This window comes from Scyliorhinus torazame, chromosome 18, assembly GCF_047496885.1.
Source record: "Scyliorhinus torazame isolate Kashiwa2021f chromosome 18, sScyTor2.1, whole genome shotgun sequence".
Classification (NCBI taxonomy): Eukaryota; Metazoa; Chordata; class Chondrichthyes; order Carcharhiniformes; family Scyliorhinidae; genus Scyliorhinus; species Scyliorhinus torazame.
The window spans coordinates 159,784,643-159,800,091 of NC_092724.1; the positions used below are offsets into that span (position 1 = coordinate 159,784,643).

Sequence of the window (15,449 nt, forward strand, 5' to 3'; positions counted from 1 at the left end):
GGCTGAGACCCACGGGGAGAATATGCAAACTCCACACGGACAGTGACCCGGGGCCGGGATCGAACCCGGGTCCTCAGCGGACCGTGCCACCCTGCTGGCAAGGTTTTTTTGCCGATTTCAAATTGCAGTTGCGAAGGTGATGAGCTGCCTTCTGGACAACTGAATGGCTTCAGAGGGCAGTTAAAAGTCGGCCACATTGCTGTTGAGCTGGAGTCACAGACAGGCACAGGTGGCAGATGAACCGGGTTGTTTATTTTACAATAATCTGATAGGTCCGTAAGCACCATTACTGATACCAACTTTTTAATTCCAGATGTACAAAATTCCCCAATCGTCATGATTGCATTCAACCTGAGGCGGTATGTGGAGCAGTGGTTAGCACTGCTACCTCATGACACCAAGGACCCGGGTTCGATCCTGGCCCCGGGTCACTGTCTTTGTGGAGTTTGCATATTCTCCCCGTGTCTGCGTGAGTCTCGCCCCCACAACCCACAGATGTGCAAGGTAGGTGGATTGGCCACGCTAAATTGTCCCTTAATTGGGGAAAAAAAAGCAAAACCAAAATAATTGCATTCAACCTGATCATTTTGGATCATTAGTCCAGGCCCCGAGATTGCTAGTCGAGTAACATAAGCAAAATGCTATTCTACATTTAACGGAGTGTGTGCGGACGCTGAAAGCGCTGCTCGATTTGCCCTTTAAAAACAGTGAGCACCGAAGGCCTCATCATTATTCCTGCTGCAAAGTCCTTGCCTATAGTTGATTCAGTTGCCTGGTGAAGAGGCTTTTTCCAGTTTCTTAAAGATATTTTGGTGCTATAATCATGTAGTTTTTGAACTTTAGCCCCACCTAGTGGCCCAAAGCCAAGCTGGAACAGCCTGCAGGCCAGTTATCATTTGATCATCTGTAATGAAACAGTAAGTGGGTGTGGAAGGAATGTGGGTGGGACTTTATGTAAACAAGTGGAGGCTACTTGCCACAGCTGTCGAGAACTAGTAGTTTGTTGGCATTTTATAATCTCCCTTCCTAGAAGAAACTAAAGGATCTTCCACCCTTTAAACATTTGCCTTTCATCACCTTGTACCTTGTAATTAGCCACAATGCCATAGAGGAGGAATTCCTGGAGTGTATACGGGATGGTTTTCTTGACCAATATGTGGAGGAACCAACTAGAGAGCAGTCCATCTTAGACTGGGTACTATGTAATGAGAAGGGAATTATTGCCAATCTGGCTGTACGAGATCCCTTGGGGATGAGCGACCATAACATGATAGAATTTTTTATCAAGATGGAGAGTGAAGTAGTTGATTCGGAGACTAGGGTGCTGAATCTTAATAAAGGGAACTCTGAGATATGAGGCGTGATAGATTGGGGAGAGTTACTTAAAGGGATGACAGTGGATAGACAATGGCAAACATTCAAGGAATGCATAGAGGAACTAAAGCAACTGTTCATTCCTGTCTGGCACAAAAACAAAGGGGGTAAGAGGGCCAATCCATGGCCCACAAAGGAAATTAGAAATAGTATCCGATCCAAGGAAGAAGCATACAGATTGGCCAAGAAAAATAATAGGTCTGAGGATTGGGAGCAGTTTAGAATTCAGCAAAGAAGGATGAAGGGATTGATTAAGAAGGGGAAAGTACAATACGAAAGGTAGCTTGCAGGGAATATAAAGACTGACACTAAGAGTTTCTACAGATATATGAAGAGAAAGAGATTGGTAAAGTGAAATGTAGGCCCACGGCAGACAGAAACAGGGGAATGCATAATAAGGGACAAAGAAATGGCTGAGCAATTAAATACATACTTTGGTTCTGTCTTCACAAATGAGGAGACAAATCAGATCCCAGAAATGTTGGAGAATGAAAGGTTTAGTGAGAGGGAAGAACTGAGGGAGATCAACATTAGTAGAGAAATAGTGCTGGGAAAACTGATGGGATTGAAGGCGGATAACCCCCCAGGGCCTGAGAATCTGCATCCCAGAGAGCTTAAGGAGGTGGCTCTGGAAATAGTGGATGCATTGGTGGTCATCTTCTGGGATTCTATAGAATCTGGAACTGTCCCTGCAGATTGGAGGGTAGCTCACGTCACTCCGATATTCAAAAAGGGTGATAGAGAGAAAGCAGGGAATTATAGACCAGTCATCGGTAGTGGGGAAAATGCTTGAATCCATTACCAAGGACTTTATAGCAGAACATTTAGAAAGCAGTGGCAGGATCAGTCAGAGTCAGCATGGATTTATGAAGGGAACATCATGCTTGACAAATCTGTTGGAATTCTTTGAAGAGGTAACCAGTACAGTCGACAAGGGGGAGCCAGTCGATGTGGTATATTTGGACTTTCAGAAGGTGTTTGATAAAGTCCTGCATAAGAGATTATTGTGTAAAATTAAAGCGCATGGGATTGGGGGAAATGTATTGAGGTGGATAGAAAACTGGTTGGCAGAGAGGAAACAAAGAGTAGGGATTAATGGGTCCTTTTCAAATTGGAAGGCAGTAACCAGTGGGGAGCCACAGGGATCGGTGCTGGGACCCCAGCTATTCACAATATGTATTAATGATTTGGATGAGGGAACAAAATGTAACATCTCAAAGTTTGGAGATGATACTAAATTAGGTGGGAGAATGAATTGTGACGAGGATGCAGGGATCCTACAGCAAGATCTGGACAGGTTGGGCGAGTGGGCAAACCAATGGCAGATGCAGCATAATTTGGATAAGTGTGCGGTTATTCATTCTGGAAGCAAAAACAGGAAGGCAGATTACTACCTGAATGGTTGTAAATTGGGAGAGGGGAGTGTGCAGCAGGACCTGGGTGTCCTTGTGCAATATTCGCTGAAGGTAAGCATGCAGGTGCAGCAGATGGTAAAGAAGGCTAATGGTATGTTGGCCTTCATTGCAAGAGGTTTCGAGTATAGAAGCAGGGATGTGTTGCTGCAATTGTACAGGGCCTTGGTGAGGCCACACTTGGAGTATTGTGTGCAGTTTTGGTCTCCTTCTCTGAGGAAAGATGTTCTTGCTCTCGAGGGAGTGCAGCGAAGGTTTACCAGATTGATTCCAGGGATGGTGGGACTGTCATATGAGGAGAGATTGACTAGGTTGGGATTGTTCTCGCTGGAGTTCAGAAGAATAAGGGGGGATCTCATAGAGACTTATAAAATTCTAACAGGACTAGACAGGGTAGATGCAGGGAAGATGTTACCAATGATAGGTGTGTCCAGAACCAGGGGTCACAGCCTGTAAATCATTTCGGACAGAGATAAGGAGGCACTTCTTCACACAAAGAGTGGTGAGCCTGTGGAATTCATTACCACAGGAAGTAGTTGATGCTAATATTTTGAATATATTCAAGAGGCGGTTGGATATAGCACTTGGGGAGAATGGGATCAAAGGCTATGGGGAGAAAGCAGGATTGGGCTATTGAGCTGGATGATCAGCCATAGTCGTGATGAATGGCGGAGCAGGCTCGAAGGGCTAAAAGGCCTCCTGCTCCTATGTTCTATGTATCTATGTCTCTTTTACTAATGTTTCACTTTCATTCCCATTTTACAATCAATAATTTCTTCTCCCAAGGTCCCATATCCCCTGTCACCAATCAGCCAGCACCCCTCCCACTGCCCCCCTGCCCACCAGCCCTAGGGGGGTGGGTGGGCAGAATCTCTGCTGAGATAATTTGGGAAGTGCAGAAGAGTGAGCTGGAACATCTTTCCCACCAATTAGCCACGGACTCCCCCTCCCTGTCCTCTGTCTCCTCTCTCGTAACCAGGAAAACCTGCTTGCAACTGGTTTTCTGACACAGCTGTTGTGGCATTAAAGATTACTTTTCATTTTAATTGAATACTTACTTCTATGAAGATTGGAAAATGCAGTTTGAGCAGGGTGGAGGGCGGTGGAAAGTTATGGTGATAAAATCTTGGCAATCTATCCATCTGGAGTTGGCATCAGACCTCAAGACCACTTCAGCTGGTTGGGGGTGGAGGGGGCATCGGGTCAGAAATGATCTCGCTCTGAATTGTGCACAAGCAATTGAGGTGCATGTGTTAAAGACAACCGAGGACAGGATCAGGCCGAGCTGGGACAATCCTAACAGAGAGAAAAAGGATTGGTCTACAGAATCGTGTGTGTGCTTTCTCCCTGATACAGCACATCCTGTGGCCTAGGAGGATGGTGAATATTTGTGTAAACTGCACTGAACACATGGGGCTGGGGGACGATGGAAGGTGAAGAGGAAGATGGAGGAATGATACTCATGGTGTTCATAGTTTCCTGGAGTGCTTCATAGTAAATGCACTGTGTTATTTTAACAGTCAACTATTCCGTGCTGCATTCCCCATGGCAATGCCACCACCAATCAAAGTCCATTTACTAACCAATCAGCACTCTCTCATGAGGTATAAATTGTTCTTCCCCCTGTTACGGTTGGAAAATTATTGCGAGCTTTCCTGATGCGTGCAAAACAGAAAGCTTTTACAGGAAGGTATTTCTCACTGGCAATTTAAAAAAATTATTATTAGAACTTTATAAGCCTGCCTGCAATATTGAGAGAGTGAGTGATCTCAGTGAGACCTTTAAAGTATTAAAAATATTTCATAGAGTCGATACAGAGGAACCGTCACCTCTACAGGGGGAATCGAGAACCACGGGTAAATTAGAGCCAGGCCATTCATTGGGGAAATCAGGAAGCATCAGGAAGCAGCCTAGGGGCTGTTTAACACAGGGCTAATTCACTGGCTTTGAAAGCAGACCAAGGCAGGCCAGCAGCACGGTTCAATTCCTGTACCAGCCTCCCCGAACAGGCGCTGGAATGTGGCGACTAGGGGCTTTTCACAGTAACTTCATTTGAAGCCTACTTGTGACAATAAGCGATTTTCATTTCATTTCATTCATCTTTTCACAAAATGGCAGAGGAAATGCTGGGAGCCAATTGAAATTAGGTATGGATATAAAGGCATATGGAACAAAGGTGTCGATCAGCCATTATCTCATTGAATGGCAAAGTGGGTTGGAGGAGCTGGAAGAACTCTTGTTCCTATGTTACTAAGCATCTTCCAATCTTCAAATTTTCCTCACCAAAAATGAATCAAATTCTGACCATAGATTGTGAAGACTTAGTGGTTTGACCGAAAAAGAGCTAGACCATTTTAAATCACAGTTCCACTCTAGCAGAAGAATTTAACCATTGATGGAATGCACTTGTCATCTTAAACAATACATCACCCAACTCTCTAAGCAATGCCAGGGGACATCTGCGAGCTTCTGTACAAATAAGACAGGATTTTTAAAGTGTTAAATGAGTGTTTGCTTTGTGCAACAGAATATTTTTTTCCCAAGAATACTTTTCAGCATTTGGGCAAAATACATTTTTATGCCAGAAATCCTCTTTGGAGTACCCAATGGTTTCAGCTGGTCTGCTGCACTCTTTTATTGTCCACACCATAAGCTTCAGCCCCACTATTGTAAAGCTGTCATAAAACATTTTCAGAGGGGTGACAGGGCAGAGATGCTGAGAAACGGTGTTCTCCAGCTGGAGAGTCTGGAACTAAAGTGGTAATCTCAGGATAAGGGATCAACTATTTCAGAGTTGAGTGATGTGAATCTTAGGAATTCACTACTTCAGAGAACTGGATACTCAATAGTTGAGTGTATTCAAGGCAGTGATCAAAGGGGCGGCACGGTGACACAGTGGTTAGCACTGCTGCCTCATGGTACCGAGGACCCGGGTTCAATCCCGGCCCCGGGTCACTGTCCATGCGGAGTTTGCACATTCTCCCCGAGTCTGCATGGGTCTCACCAGTACAGCCCAAAAAGATATGCAGGGTAGGTGGATTGGCCACAATAAATTGCCCCTTAATTGGAAATATATAAAAAAAAAGCAGTGAGCAATCAATAAGGGATTGGAGACTCAAGAAGTTGGGATATGTGAATAAGGCAGGAAAGTTGAGTTGAGGTCAAAAGTTCAACATGACCATGTGGATGGCAGAGCAGGCTTCTAGCCTTCTTCCGCTCATCCTTTTTGTATTCTTATATTCTTCCTTGACCAGGCACTTTGTCACAGGAAAGATAGGAATAAAATACCAAACTGATCTCGGGGAGCTCTGAGCAGTTCCATCTCCAGTATAATTTGCATTATGTGGGATTCCTGCACAGGATGCAGGTTAGAGTTGGATTTCGCATTTCAGACAATGAGAGTGCAAGTGAGCGATGAACAGTAAGAACCAGCCTCTGATCTGCAATAATGTGCAGAAAACCCAGGCCAGCGGTCTGTCAAGGTTGCGGATTTTAAAAGGGGAAAGTAAACATAAATGGGAAATAGAAAAAGAAACAGGAGGAGAGAATTATATGATGCTATTTTTTCCTGACCAGCAGGGGGAGAAGGGGACCACCCTTAAAAATGATACCACCCTTGAGAGATTATAATTACCCGCAAAATAAAGATTTGTATTTATGTAGCGTGTTTCACAATCTCAGGACATTCTAAAGCGCTGAACAGCCAAGTTGTACTTTGGAAGTCTATGTTGTAATGCCGGGAACATGGCAGCCAATTTGCACAAGGAGCTGGACCTGACCAGAGGCTTTGAGACCTTAATGTTGGGATTTGATGTTGGGATCAAATGGGCTCCTGAGCACACATTTACTGGCAGCAAGACTGTCTCGGCAATCTCCCTGCGAGCTGACCTCCTAACTGGGTGCCTCTGACATCCTGTACCGATGCTGCAGGCCCAATCAGATGATGGCAGCTTTGGAACCTCGACAGGCCAAGGGTTCTGCTGAGATGGGTCAGGGACTATGAGGCCCTCAGCAACACAAAAGAGAAGAGCTGAAGACTTCCAAAGCTGGAATGGGCACCGGGATGGAGGCAGAGGCTCCATGCCCCCAGTCTGTTGCAGTGGTGCCACCTCCATTGAGCTAATGGTCTCTGCATGTGGATGGGGACAGGTGGGGAAGTTCTGATGATGCTGTGAAATTGGTACTAATTGGGACCTTACTGCCCCAAGTGGCTGCCCAACCCTGGGAAAAGTATTGGAGAGCCATCCCGACACAGTTCCGCTCTATTTTCCTAGACATCCAGCTTCGTGGAGATAGAGTTGGGAAAATCCAGTCCAGCACCACAGTATTTTGTCTTTGTATTAGAGTATGCTGATAGGGTTAGATGAAGAGGCGATATGGGAGGAAGATGGTGTGGACCATAACCACCGACATGGACCAGTTGGGTTGAATGGCATGTTTCTATGCTGTAAATTCTATGTTAGCGCAGATACGACGGCAGAAGGGCCTCTTTCTTGCTCTTTGACTCTATAATTCTATAACAACTCAAACAGTGCTGGGAAACTGAATCAGTAGGTGAAGACTGTCAGTGACCTTTGAACTATGTGGTTGATTTGACAAACTGCAATAAAATTCTCCCTCCCATCTAATGATCCATCGTCAAAGTGGCAGAGAGAGGCAGAAACCATGTTCGAGATTATGATTATTACATCAGCAGTTGAATCTTTAATAGATGAATTGATGGAGGCATTCCCTCGATAAATACAAATATCCCTTTAATGCACAATTTCCCCATAATTTGCAGGACTGGAATTTATTTTAACGTGAATGTCACCTTGTTCCTTTGATGGTTTGTTTGCTTTGCATGCCTCAGTTATTTGGCAGTAGAATAGTCACAGGAAGTTCCTTATTGGATTGTGACCTCCGGTAATCTGACTGAACATTAAACAGTCAGGGAATGAGAACAATGCAGGATGTGGGATGCTGGACATTTCTGAGAAATGGATGGGGAATGTGGCCGATCTAAAACTCAGGTGAAGGTTGCCCTGCTGCAGAAAGACAAGAATTGATGTGTGAACTGTGTTATGCATTCCTCAGCGAAGCAGCTGAGACGTGTCAAATCTCACTGCACTCCCTGTGCTGGGCTGAAAAGGATCTCTCTATTTTTCACCGTAAATCCAACTCTGCCTCATCCAAACCCCTCAATTTTCCAATAGCTCATCACCGGATATCTATTATTCTTATATTTAGATTTATTATTATTTTTTTAAATATAAATTTAGAGTATCCAATTATTTTTCCAATTAAGGGGCAATTTAGCGTGGCCAATCCACCTAGCCTGCACATTTTTGGTTGTGGGGGTGAAACCCACGCAGACACGGGGAGAATGTGCAAACTCCACATGGACAGTGACCCAGGACCGGGACTCGAACCCGAGTCCTCAGCGCCACAGGCAGCAATGCTAACCATTGTGCCACGAGCCGACCTTTTTTTTAATTTTTAAAATGTATTATTATTTTTTTTAATTTAGAGTACCCAATTTTTTTTTCCAATTAAGAGACAATTTAGCGTATCTACCCTGCACATTTTTGGTTGTGGGGGTGAGATCCACGCAGACACGGGGAGAATGTGGAAACTCCACACGGACAGTGACCTGAGGCCGTGACCGAACCTGGGTCTTCGGCGCCGTGACGCAGCAGTGCTAACCACTGTGCCATCTAGATTTAGATTTATTGCCAAGTGTACAGAGGTACAGTGAAAAGTATTGTTCTGCGTTCAGTCCAGGCAAATCATTCCACACATGAAAAACATATGACACGCTAAATGCACAATGTAAATTCATAGACATGGGATGAAGTATATGGAGTATAGTGCTAACAACGGGAGAGAAGATGCGTGGGTTCGATGAAGAGGAGACATGTGTGGAGAGATCAGTTCAGTTCACAAGTGGGTAACAGCGAGGAAGAAGCTGTTTTTGAATCTGCTAGAACGAGTTCTCAGACTTTTGTATCTCCTGCTTGTTGGAAGAGTGAATAAACCGATGGGTGGGGCCATTGATTATGCTGCCCGTTTTCCCAAGGCAGTGGGAGGTGTAGACAGAGTCAATGGATGGGAGGCGGGTTCGCATGATGGACTAGACAGTGTTCACAACTCTCTGAGGTTTCTTACGGTCTTGGGCCGAGCAGTTGCCATACCAGACTGAGATGCAGCCAGTTAGAATCCCGGTCCTGGGTCACTGTTTGCATCTGTAAAAATTGGTAAGAGTCAATGTGGACATGCTGAATTTCCTTAGTTTCTTGAGGACGTATAGGTGTTGCTGTGCTTTCTTGGTTGTATCGTCGACGTGGGTGGACCAGGACAGATTGCTACTGATCTGTACACCTCGGAATTTGAAGCTGTCAACCATCTCCACCTCCGCACTATTTAAAAAAAATAAAATTTAGATTACCCAATTCTTTTTCTTTCCAATTAAGGGGCAGTTTAGCATGACCAATCCACCTACCCTGCACACCTTTGGGTTGTGGGGGTGAGACCCACGCAGACACGGGGAGAATGTGCAAACTCCACACAGACAGTGACCCAGAGCTGGGATCGAACCAGGGTCCTCAGCGCCATGAGGCAGCAGTGCTAACCACTGTGCCCCCCCCCCCTCACCTCGGCACCATTGATGCAGACAGGGGCATGTACGACACTTCGCTTCCTGAAGTCGATGACCAGCTCTTTAGTTTTGCTGACATTGAGGGCGAGATTGTTGTCGTTACACCACTCCACTAGATTCTCTATCTCCCTCCTGTACTCTGACTCATCATTGTTTGTGATCCAACCCTTTACGGTTGTGTCATCATCAAACTTGTAGATGGAGTTGAAGCCGAATTTTGCCACACAATCATGTGTGTATAAGTAGTATAGTAGGGAGCTAAGTACTAAGTAGGGGCTGTGGAGCTAAGTACACAGTCTTGCGGGGTCTTGTCTTCTATATATTCTATGTATAAACTTGCTAAAGCCCTCGATTGGGTTGATAAAACTGTCCTGTAATCACCATGACATTTCTGTTAGCAACAAGGTGTGAAGGTATTTAACTATTCTGTTGATTTAGGGAGCGTTTGTTCTGAAAAATAATACTTTATTTTTGTTGTGAGATCATCTTCAGCCAGCCCTGTAACATTCGTCACTCCCCTGATCCTTCGGAATGTCCTGTTGATATTGACACTGCTGTTGTACTTGGATGGTGCAGAGATGTGGGTCATACTGAAGTCAGATACCAAGGATTTCAAGATGAATACAACTTGAAATGTGCTCACAGGCTCTCTCCTCAGCAAGGCTTTGTAGAATAACAGAATTATATGACACAGAAGGAAGCCATTGTGAATATTGTGGTTCTTTGGTAGAGCTATCCAATTAATCCCACTCCTCTATTTTTTCCATACCCTTGTCAAATGTTTTCCCTCAGGTTAGGAGAGTGTGGTAGGAAAATTAGGCTTCTCCCAACAAGGCAAATATTGGAGTTTTTAAAATGCCCAAGGGCTGACACCTTGACACATTTAAAATGCAGCTTCTGTGTCATTGCAAAGAGGGCGGCACGATAACATAGTGGTTAGCACTGCCGCCTCACAGCGCCAGGGACCCCGGCTTCAATTCCGGCCTTGAGTGACTGTCGGTGTGGAGTTTGCACTTTCTCCCCGTGTCTGTGTGCGTTTACTCCAGGTTCTCTGGTTTTGTCCCACAGTCCAAAGATGTGCAGGTTAGGTGGATTGGCCATGCTAAAATTGCCCCTTAGTATCCAAAAGGTTAGGTGGGATTTTGGGATTATAGGGTTAGGGCAGGGGTATACTCATTGAATCCTGTCAGGTTTGACACTAGCAGGCTCCTGAATCAAATTAGGTACTTATCCACTAAGACAACTTGAACAGTAATGCCTATCTGAATCCACTTCTCAATGTGAAGACTGCACTAAAGACTCTCAGTGAGTGAGGAAACAATAACCCAGCAGATCAGATCAGTCACAATCTCATTGAATGGTATAAAAGACTTGATGGGCTGAATGTCCTACTTCTGCCCCTACGTCTTGTGGTCTTATAGCAGGCGACAGTATTGTCTGCCATCTCATTCTATTTCATCTTGATTTCAGATTTTGACAACAGATTTGTGCTCCCCATCATCCTTATTTGCATTTCTATTGTGACATCGCCATTATGGCATTCTGGTGTGCCTCCAATGTGTCATCACATTCTCCACATAAACCCATTAATGTGCTGCTCCACCCAATCCATGTGCCATTGCATTTGTTCACTCGGTTGGAGGATGTGAGTTTGCTCTTGTGATCTGCCCTCATGCTGAATTCCCATATCCAGGCACTGGGCAGAAGGGGAGGAAAGGAGAAGTGATCATTCATGAGGTACCAGACCTGAAATATTAACTCTCTACAAATGTTGCCTGACTTGCTGAGTGCTATCCAGGGTTTTCTGTTTCTACTATATATGATGCTCTTGTGCCTCTCCATACAAGTAGCATTAATTTAGCATCAGCTTAGGCTGAAGGATCAAGTCACCTCCCTGCCTTCAGAGTTAGGGTCTGGTATCAGGTGCAGTTCAAGAAAAAACACTTTGCAATGAGAGAGGCAGGAGTTACGTGAATGGGCAGGAAATAGTGTATGAAAGTGTGTAGCAAGGCCAAGGCAAACTGCTTCTGCAACAGAATCTCACTGTCCAAGCACGTTATCTGTAACATCAAGATTTCACCCTCTGCTGCAAGACATAGTTCTTGACTGGCTGCATGAACCAATTACTGTTGTTTTTTGAAGATGTGGTTCTAAAGCTGTTCCCTCTGCGACTGTGACCTTGACTTTCCAGAATTTCTTTAGGCACAGCTGTAGGATAATTGTCAGTTTACAGGTTGTATAAACTTGCCTTGTATTCCCTTGAGTTTGGAAGATTGAGTAGTGATATATTTGAGGTTTTTTTAAATGATAAAAGGGATTTGATAAGGTACACACAGAGAAATAATTTTCTTTGGTGGTCAAATCCAGAACAAGAGGACAGAATTTTAAATTAGAGTCAGACTATTTTGGTGTGAAATCAGGAAACACTTTTTCACACAAAGTGCAGTGGAAATGTAGAACTCTCTTCCCTCAAAAGGCTGTTGGTCATTTTGAATTTTTAAAACTGAGATTGACAGAATATTGATTTTTTAATATAAATTTAGAGTAGCCAATTCTTTTTTCCAATTAAGAGGCAATTTAGCTTGGCCAGTTCACATACCCTGCACATCTTTTTGGGTTGTGGGGGTGAGACCCACGCAGACACGGGGAGAATGTGCAAACCCCACACAGACAGTGGCCCGGGTTCGGGATCGAACCTGGGTCTCAGCGCCGAGAATGTTGTTAGGTAAGGGTAAGAAAGGTGGTAACAGAGCAAAGTTGAGCAGAGGAATTTACAGAATGGGTTCAAGGGGCTGAATGGACCACTCCTGTTTCACCTTGGTACAAATCACTGAGCGATTCACTCGCTGTGCATTCACACATTCAGTTTGTATGTTCATTTTATTTTCTCAGTCCTCGTGAATGTAGACATTGGGCTGGGTGCTTGCCATATTAACACCAAAGATTCACATCCATAATTGCCAATAGTGGTATGGTCCCATCCCGACTGTGCCAAGTGTACGTGGGAGAGGTTGTACATTCCCACGGGAGGAGAAACTGAAAGTGAAGTTATTCTAAGCTATTCCAGTGGGTCCCCTAGTGAACATTATATTGGTAAACACTCAGGGACAGATATTGTTTGCTCTCTTGTATGGAAAGATCACAAATCCTGCTTATTCACCAACCACCTTCAACCTGTGAAATATCTTGTAATAAAGATATTGCAAATGTTTCTGTTTTGGTATCCTAGCATTCTAAAGGTATAAGCATAATAATTCATCCATTCAGCTCTAGAGCATGGGCATCATTTGATGTTTGGGGAATATTTCCTTTTCTCTATAAATAGTTACAATGATCCTTCATGTCTTCCCATTGCAAAAAACTGGGGGTGATTCAGCTAAATGGGAACAAAGCCCCATAGCGGGCGCATTTAGCCACGTGTTCCCAGCGCTCGCAGCACTGAGAAACACGTGGCTATACAACACCACTCACGTTAACTAAGGGGCCTCAGGGCAGCACGGTGGTACAGTGGTTAACACTGCTGCCTCACAGCGCCAAGGTCCCAGGTTCGATCCCGGTCCTGGGTCACTGTCCGTGTGGAGTTTGCACATTCTCACCTTGTCTCCGTGGGTCTCACCCCCACAACCCAAAGGTTGTGCATGGTTGGCCACGCTAAATTGTCCCTTAATTTGAAAAAAAATAATTTATTTAAAAAAACTAAGGGGCCTCAGCGGGGAACACATGGCTGAAGCTGCACATAGCCCCATTTTCAACACCGAGGAGGTCTGCTCACCGGAACTCCTCACTATAGTGAGAGATCGGGGCTCCATTTTTAAATGGCGTCCCAGCTCCGAGGCCCCCGATGCAATCCCCCCAAACCCCCAATGCACTATGGGAGGGCCCCAAATCCCTCCAACACCCATGCCAGCACACAAAAAAATACCAGCTTGGCACCTTGGCATTGCCAGGCTGGCCAAGTGGCACCAGCAGTGCCAGAGTACCACCCTGCCCAAAAGACATGCATCTGGGGGCCTCCAATCCCCTGGGAGACCTCCCACAAATGCCATTCCATCTGGTCCCCATTTGTGGGCACCAGTGCTGAACAGTGCTCACCCGAGGTCTCCAAGGCAAAGGGGATAGATGCCTAGGGTACCTCAGGAATCTGACTAGCTGTCTCACTCTAATATGCAGATTTGCTAAGAAGTGATTCCACCCACAATGGGTCGGATTTACGAGACGTTGCGAGCTGGATAGATCCCGGGAGCGGGGTCTCCTGGCTTTTATCAGCCACACTGCGCCACGGCGAGCTGCTTTTCGGGCGCAGCGTGGCCGTTGGATCGCACCCAGTGTGTTAATATTCTTTATGAGCAAGTTATCCCAGCCATTGGTTCACTGTTATTTTATTTCATGGGCATAACAAGCTTCAGTTTTCAATGACCTTTTAACCATCCTGTGTTTATTTTTTTTTACAAATTGAAATAAATTCTTCAGATTGAATATTCTGAACTGATTTTTAAAATTATTTGATGGGATGTGGGGATCACTGGCCAGGTCAGTTTTTTGTCACCCACCAGTAATTACCTTTGAGAAAGGGCATGCAGGGGGGGGTGATGGAGAAACACAGCACCACAATACTGAATTTTTCATCAAGACTCTTGTTGTGCCTTCATGCAAAATGTCGAAATGATGGCATCATTGTCGGCAGGCTGCCAGCTTGTGATTGATTATAACATTTCCTCATAGAATTTGGGTGCACAAACAAAAGAGATAGTGTTTTTTTCACATGTGAGATTTTGGAATGACCCCGTGCGCAACCAACTGATTGAACACTCATATCTCTAACAAAACACAGTGCAGAATTGACATCCGATAAAGCAGTTAATGCAATACCCATTGACAGCCTTTAAAAAACAAAATGCTGATTGGAGGTTCTAAAACTCGGGGGCATAGTCTAAAAATTAGGGTGAGACGGTTCTGTTCAGGAGAGATGTTCAGAAGTGGTTTGCATTGGTGGTTCAGTGGTAGAATTCTCGCCTGCCACGCGGGAGGCCCAGTTCAATTCCCGGCCAATGCAAGGCAACTCTTATTAGGGCGGCATGGTGGTTAGCACTGTTGCCTCACAGCGCCAGGTTCCCAGGTTCGATTCTGACCTCGGGTGACTGTCTGTGGAATTTGCACATTCTCCCCACGTCTGTGTAGGTTTCCTCCGGGTGCTCCGGTTCCCTCCCTCGGTCCAAAGATGTGCAGATTAGGTGAATTGGTTATGCTAAATTGCCCAAAGGTTAGGTGGGGTTACAGGGCTAGCAGTGGGGGAGTGGACTGAGGTAGGGTGCTCTATCGGAGCCAGAGCCGGTGCAGACACGATGGGCTGAATGGCCTCCTTCTGCACTGTAGGGATTCTTTGATTCTATTATTCTACGAACCTTCAAAGGGTGGTCGAGGTTTGGAACAAAGAGCCGCTGAAGCTAGAACAATTGTTCATTTTAAATATGAGATGGTTAGATTCTTGTTAAGCAAAGGTAATAAAGGGATTTTGGCCAAAGGCAGGTATGTAGAGTCAGGTCACCGATCAGCCATGATGGCGGGACAGGCTCGAGGGGCTGAATGGCCTGCTCCTGTCCCGACACTGTTATCGGTGTTAAACAGACAGGAAACAGTGTTCCTGCCAATAACGCTGAGGGAGTCAGAGACAAACAGCGCCGTCACCAAGATGAAGCCTCCCGCTGCCGATGGTTGGATTAGGAGGTCAGATCGATTGGTTAAGTCTCGGAGCCGGGGGCGGGGCTGGAGGAGCCGGGGGCGGGGCTGGAGGACCTCATCCCCCGCGCACGCGCCCTGCCTTCCCAGGCAGCGCCGGCGGTAACGGCAGTAGCGCGAGCGCCGGGGAGGCGGCTCGAGTCATGAGAGTGCTGGGGTAAGGAGAGCGCCCTGTGTCCTCCCCCCGGAATCGCCCGGCGCCCCGTGTCCGCCCCTCGGGATACCTTCCCTCGCATCGTTCCTCGCCGTGGCGCTGGCGAAAGCAGCGGCCGGAGGGATCCCCGCAGCGG

General features: G+C 45.7%; 1 protein-coding gene across 4 annotated transcripts in view; it reads left to right on the forward strand.

The window, feature by feature from the left end:
• The first annotated feature begins 11,042 nt into the window (after positions 1 to 11,042).
• The window catches only part of tex2 (testis expressed 2), a 128,657-nt gene continuing 124,250 nt past the window's right edge, over positions 11,043 to 15,449 (forward strand). Inside the window, exon 1 of one of the 4 annotated variants that reach the window (XM_072483756.1) lies at positions 11,043 to 11,160. The gene's annotated coding sequence lies outside the window, so the exon portion shown is untranslated. Of the gene's footprint in view, positions 11,161 to 15,210; positions 15,317 to 15,449 lie in introns of those variants that run through there. The other 3 variants (XM_072483755.1, XM_072483757.1, XM_072483754.1) reach the window with 3 other exon arrangements.